This window comes from Mirounga leonina, unplaced genomic scaffold, assembly GCF_011800145.1.
Source record: "Mirounga leonina isolate KUSES-001 unplaced genomic scaffold, KU_Mleo_1.0 Mir_152, whole genome shotgun sequence".
In the NCBI taxonomy this organism is placed as follows: Eukaryota; Metazoa; Chordata; class Mammalia; order Carnivora; family Phocidae; genus Mirounga; species Mirounga leonina.
Genome location: NW_023270380.1, coordinates 19563098 through 19569372, shown reverse-complemented (window position 1 = coordinate 19569372; position 6275 = coordinate 19563098). Strand labels below are relative to the sequence as shown.

Sequence of the window (6275 nt, the reverse complement as noted above, 5' to 3'; positions counted from 1 at the left end):
CTTCCTTCCTTCCTTCCTTCCTTCCTTCCTTCCTTCCTTCCTTCCTTTTTTGGTAAATAAAAGCATATTTAAATGGACAGGGAGAGCTTGTTGGTCCTTTGTAATACGTATAAGCATGCCTTGGGCGGTGTTTTTTTTCCTGATTTCATATTTATCCTAAGAGATGTGGTAAATGTGACGTATATTTGAGAATGGAGCTATACTTTCCCCCAAATCATTTTATTAACACTTTCAGAGAAGAAATTACTGAAAGAAAAGGAAAAACTTCACTAGCTAGAGCTTGGGGCCTCACTGATCCGAAGTGAAAATTTTATTCATTCATTTGAGAGAGCGAGAGCACAAGCATGGGGGAGAAGGAGCAGAGGGAGAGGGAGAAGCAGGCCTCCGGCGGAGCAGGGAGCCCGACGTGGGGCTCGATCCCAGGACCCCGGGAAGGCAGATGCTTCACCAACTGAGTCTCCCAGGCGCCTCCCCTTTTTTTAAAGTAGGTTCCACGCCCAACGTGGAGCCCCATGCGGGTCTCGAACGCACGACCCTGAGATCAAGACCTGAGCTGAGACCGAGTCGGACGTTCAACTGACTGAGGCCCCCAGGCGCCCCTCCTACTTCAGATTTATAGTCCTTCCAAGTTGGCCTCCTCTGTGGACCTTTTCAAAACTTCTCTGGGCCTCAGGTAGAGCGGTACACACGAGCTCGGCCAGGACTTGTAGAAAGGCGCCCCCTCCTCACGCTGGGCAACGCTAGGGGTGCAGTGGGATATGTTCCTGGTGACGAATAACTACCGTGAGCTCACGCGTAACTGTTACTGGACATCTAAGTGTCACCACAGAAAACCTTCTGATGAGGTTTTCCGTTTCTAATTGAACATGCTTGCCTTCCTGTAATAAGTAACTGCTGGTAAAGTGTGCGCTGGCAAAAGGGAACATCAAGAACTTCAAGGAACTGGTCCTTTCCGCCAAGGAGCTGTGGCCATTTATCTATAAACCAGTGTGTTTTGTACAGGTACTCTTGAAAAATATTTGAATAAAGCCCATTTAAAAATGGTTTAAAATGGTTTTTTAATGACAAGAATGCAATTCATTCCAACCTAATATTTTACTAGAGACCGGGAAGAGATGCATACGTTCCTCACTGTGGAATCAAAACCCCTCTGCGCCGGGGACAACGGAGGCCACGGCCGCCCGTGATGATGGCCAGGGGCCTTCGTGACGTCTTGGCACTCGAGAGCGTCTATCGTCAGTATGCTGGGCTAGACTTCTCTTGCTTGTCCATAGTGAAGCCTTGATTCAAGCTTCTGAAATCTATGTCATCCTGTAGATTTTCTTTGTGTTCAGGTGCTGCTAGAATTACATAGTTCTTCACGGATGCTGACCTCACGGGCCAACCATCAGCAATGGGTTTGGGTTCCACAGATCTTTCACCCTCGTCAACCTGAGCCTCTTATAGGCATTTAAGAGACAGCGCTTTGGGGTGACAAGCAGAATCTGTGGCCATAAGATAGGACAACATGCCGGATGCCGTGGACCTCGTTGTGTCCCCTCAAAATTCACATGCTGAAGCCTTACCCCGCAATGTGATGTTATTCGGGGGTGGGGCCTTTGGAAGATCATTACATTCATGTGCAGTCATGAGGCTGGGGCCCCCTATTGAGATCCTGTAAGAATCCTTTATAAGAAGACACACCAGGGAGCTTGCTTCTCGTTCTGCCCCAGCGTGTGAGGACTCACTTCGAAGACGCCAGTCGGCTAGTGAGGAAGCGAGCCCTCACCAGGGTACAGAGTTGGTGGGCACCATGATCTCAGACTTCCCAGCCTCCAGACCCCTGAAAAAATAAATTCCTGTAGCTTCAGCTGCCTAGACTGTGATATGTTTTTTTTAAAGATTTTATTTATTTATTTGAGAGAGAGCATGAATGGGGGAGGGGCAGAGGGAGAAGCTGGCTCCCCGCAGAGCAGGGAGCCCGACTCGGACTCGATCTCAGGACCGCAGGATCACGGCCCGAGCCGAAGGCAGCCGCTCAGCCGACAGAGCCGCCCAGGCGCCCCTGGGCTGTGCTGTTTTACAGCAGAAAGCTGACCGTCGCTCCGCCTTGAACCACATGCGCTGTAGGCAAATGAACAAGTCATTCATTTAATTCCCTGTCTTGTTCGTTTGAGCGTTCACCCCGGGCCATGTCCTGGGCCCCGTTGTAGGCAGTGAAGAACCAGTGGGGAGCAGGGTTGAGTAGAAGTCCCTACTCTGTGGCTTGCAGTCCTGGCGGGGAGACACATGCACTGAGTCACACTGGCGACCCAAGCCAGGCTGAACGTGCAGAGGTGACGTGGGGCACGGAGGGAGGGCCTTGGCGGGAGCAAGGAGGGCAGAGTTGGCAAGGCGGAGTCTCAGAGGGCGCGGGGCAGGGACGGGTGCTCAGGGGCGCGGAGGCCGTGCTGAGGAGGGGCTTGAAGCAGGGCTGTCTGCGAGGGTGGGAGCTTGAGGGGTGACGGGAGCTTGGACGGGGCACTTGTGGGGCTAGGACGCGGGGAGTGTGAAGACATATTTAGGAGCCAGAAAGGACAGAGCTTGGTGACTGAGCACAGGTTAGAGGGCAGGGAGAGAAAGTCCAGCATGATGCCTCGCTCTCTGGCTTGAGAGAGGGGATCAGCACCTGGGCCATCCTCGCAGACAGAAAGTACTGGATGATGGCCAGACTGGGGAGAAAGGCCATGCATTTGGTTCTAGATGAGCTGCATCGGCCATGCCTCGAGGCAGCCACGAGGAGCAAGCAGGCCTTTGGACGTGACCGGACAGGGTCCCCAGCACCGTCCAAGCCAATTGAAACGAATACAACACTCTACGTTAGTTATACCGGAATTCAAGTTTTAAAAAAATCACAACTGTGGCTTCTCACGTGCTCTGGCCACATCCCACCGCTACACGTGGCCCGTGGCTTTCGCATTCAGCAGCACGGTTCTAGGGCCCAGAGAAGCAGACCAGACCGAGATGTGGACTTGGCCCCGTGTGCAGGTGACAGGACTGTGGATCTAGGAGGAAGGCCGGAAAGGGTGAGGCCTGAGCCTTGCGTCAGCGCTGCTGGGGAAGAACGAGGCTCAAGGACATGGAAAAGAGGCAGGCGGGGAGGGGGAGCCCCGGGAGCCCCGTCCTGAAGTCCAGTGAGAAGCGCGCTGGGAAGCAGAGGGGATGAGCATCGCTCTGAAGACGACGGAAAACGTTTATTGCATCCGTGAAATAAAGGTTGCTGGTGCCTTTGGCAAGGCTGTTTCAGATGAGGGAGGGGGCCGCAAGGCAGACAGGGTGAGTGAGGGGAGGCCAGGGGTGAGGACAGAGAGCAGCCAACAGGGGGTAACAACGCCACGAGTTATGAGGGACGCACAGAATTCCTTAAAGCACATAGAGCTACGGCCGACAGCACAGACAGATGTCTTCAGAGCCCTGAGTTTGTCCCGCATGTTTACCAATTTTGAGTCTTGTCACGAACAGAGAGGCGTGCGCAGTTCCGTTCCTCCTTCCCATCCTCGCTCTCATGCAGAACAGGGGTGAGCTGGGCCTTGGGGGCCATGCTCACTGCAGGTGATCCCCACAGCGATGGACAGCCCCCGAAGGCTTTCATGTTTCCTTTTTAGAAACATGGTATTTTCTAGAATTTAGAGCAGACACAAGAAGACAGAGAAGTATAATGAACATCTGTGTGCTGCTCACCAGCGGGCCCCACGCCCTCCGGCCGAGCACGCGACCCCATGCACGCGCCCACCCCGTCGCTGCGACTCGGGAGCTGGGGAGTGACATCTCGCGCTTCGGCTGAGAAGACTCTGCGTCTGCTTGCTAGGGCAGGAGCGGGCCCTTCCCCGGAAAGAGCCGGAGACGGCACACTTCCGGCTTTGCGGGTCCCACGTGAGAGCGGCGGACAAGTGTCAACCAGTGAGTGGGGCTGAGAGCCAACAACAAGGCCGCTGAGATTTGAGTTTCATGTGATTTTCGTGTGTCACAAATCTACCGCTGCCTTCTTGGGCTCCTCCCCCCACCCCAACCGGTAAACAACGTCAAAACCATTTTTGCTCATAGGCAATACACAAACAGGCGGAGGGCCAGATTTGGGCTTCGGTTTGTCCACCGTGAGGGTGGAGAATGGATCGGAGGGAGCAAGAGGGTGCTCGGGGTGACCCCCCAAGGATGCGCAGGGAGACCCCCCCAGGCTACGGCAGGAGGCAGAGATGAGACTTTACCAAACCTGCAGAGACAAGAGAGAATGGCAAACTTAAACGATTGTTATTAAGTACCATCCATTCTTTGCCCTATGCACAATGTTAGGGCTGAACATAGACAAATACGTGAATAAACGCATAACAGTTTTTGTCATTTAGTCTAGTTAGGGAGAAAGATGTGTTTTTTTCCTATATCACATGGTGTAAGCATCATGATCGATCAATCAATCAATCAATCAAATGGGGTGCCTGGGTGGCTCACTCTGTTGAGCGTCCGACTCTTGGTTTCAGCTCGGGTCCTGATCTCAGGGTCGTAGGATCGAGCCCCGAGTCGGGCTCTGCGATCGGCAGGGAGTCTGCTGGACATTCTCCCTCTGCCCCTCTCCCGGCTTGTGCTCGCTCTCTCTCTCTAAGCACACAATAGGCATGTGTATGTATATGCATACATTCGTGCACATCCGTAAATGGCTATGGGATATGCATGAGGTATTCATTCCAACGTGACTTCCATTGTGAGTGTCTTCCATCAAGGCGAGCACTTGACCCATGAGTAGAAGTAGGGTAAGGGGGGAAGGTGTCCAAGGCAAAGGGAAAACACGGGTGGATGTAGGGAGGCTTTCCACAGAAGCCTCTGCCCCATCTCCCTTTTGGGTTATTACTCTCTGGAGGGGAATGCGGGAGAGCATGGAGCAAATCTGCAGGCTAAAGAGAAGGTACTGTAGCCTGCAACCAGCTTCCGGGTGGTAAAGAGACGTGTTTTCTGTTGAGAACTGGAAGTTTTGCAACCGATGCCCAGAATTCTTTTTCTAGGTGAATGTGGATCATGATATCTTAGGTGGTTGCTGAGATTTCGTTGTGTGCAAGAAAAGAATGAAAACCAGTGTAAAACGAGGTCAGGTTTTTTTAGTGCTAAATGGTCCTTTTATGAGCTGTGGGTTGCCAACAAGGGTCCTTGCAGGATGGGATGCCCTGCTCACTGTCTTCTGCCCCAGCGGGTGGCAGCTTCGACCTCCGGGACAAACATCTTGGACTTATCCTTGACTTCCTTCTCTCATATCCGTAGCTAACCGGTCAGGGAATTCTGTGGGGTCGGCCTTCAGAACACATCCCAAACCTGAGCACCCTCACCCTGGCCAGGCCACTGCCCACGCCACTCCTGTGTTTGGCCTGGAGGACTGCAAGAGCTTCCTGCAGGTTCTGTGCTAAGGTCCGGCGGGTTCTGCACAGCAGTCAGAGTGATCCCAGGAAACAGGAGTCAGATCCTCTGCTGCCAACCTTCCCAGGGCTCTCCACTTCACAGGGAGGGAGGCCCACACCCTCCCATGGGCCCACAAGTTGGGGGGTATCACTCTGCCGTCCCCCTGCGGTCTCTGCAGCTATCCTGGCTCCCCACCGCCCTGCCCCACACCCCGCAGGCTTCCTGGAGGCCTTCACACTGGCCGTTGCCTCCTCCTGGAAGCCTTCCCTCCTGCACCGGTGCTCCACTAGCTCCCCAGCCTCAGGTCTGGGTCCTGGGTCCCGGAAGCCCGCCTGGACCACCCTCTTTAGAGTTGTACCTGCAGGCCCCTCCCCCAACCTCCTTCAGTTTTGTCCTTAGGACTGTAATTTGTGTAATCATTGATTATTGATACCTGTCGCTATTGGTTTGACCACGCATCCGAGGTTTGTTCTGTGCATGTGTAGGGCGGGACTCACAACACGCGCGGGCGCCGAAAAGTACAGAACCAACGCAGGGACGGAGCCCCTTTGCTTAGCTCGGGACAGTCCTCCCACGTACCCAGACTTCACACCGCCGTTTTGGAGAAGTTTACATCCCAATGGAATTCACCGCACTTCACTCTTTCCAGGTATGAAGCCGGGGTGTGCGACACGGGATTTGGCGAATATCTGGGAGGGGGTGCGGGACCCAGGACGCGCTGCCTGTCCTGGAGCTGGGTACGGCAGGCGCTCTCCTCGCCTCGCTCCCTTCTCAGCCTCGCTGCGGAGGAGGCACCCCCGGAGGGCCCCCCACTGGAGAGCCCGCACCTCGGGGGCTGCCCGCCACCCAGGTCTTCCCCGGAGCGCCCCCCCCAC

At 54.5% G+C, this 6275-nt stretch overlaps 1 long non-coding RNA gene across 1 annotated transcript; it reads right to left on the bottom strand.

Moving 5' to 3' along the window:
* Positions 1 to 1976: 1976 nt before the first annotated feature.
* Positions 1977 to 4449, bottom strand: LOC118012995. Its single transcript, XR_004679893.1, has 3 exons — positions 3456 to 4449; positions 2891 to 3023; positions 1977 to 2253 (listed from the first exon to the last, which is right to left on the bottom strand). It is a non-coding gene; the product is annotated as an uncharacterized LOC118012995 (long non-coding RNA).
* Between the last annotated feature and the right edge of the window lie 1826 nt (positions 4450 to 6275).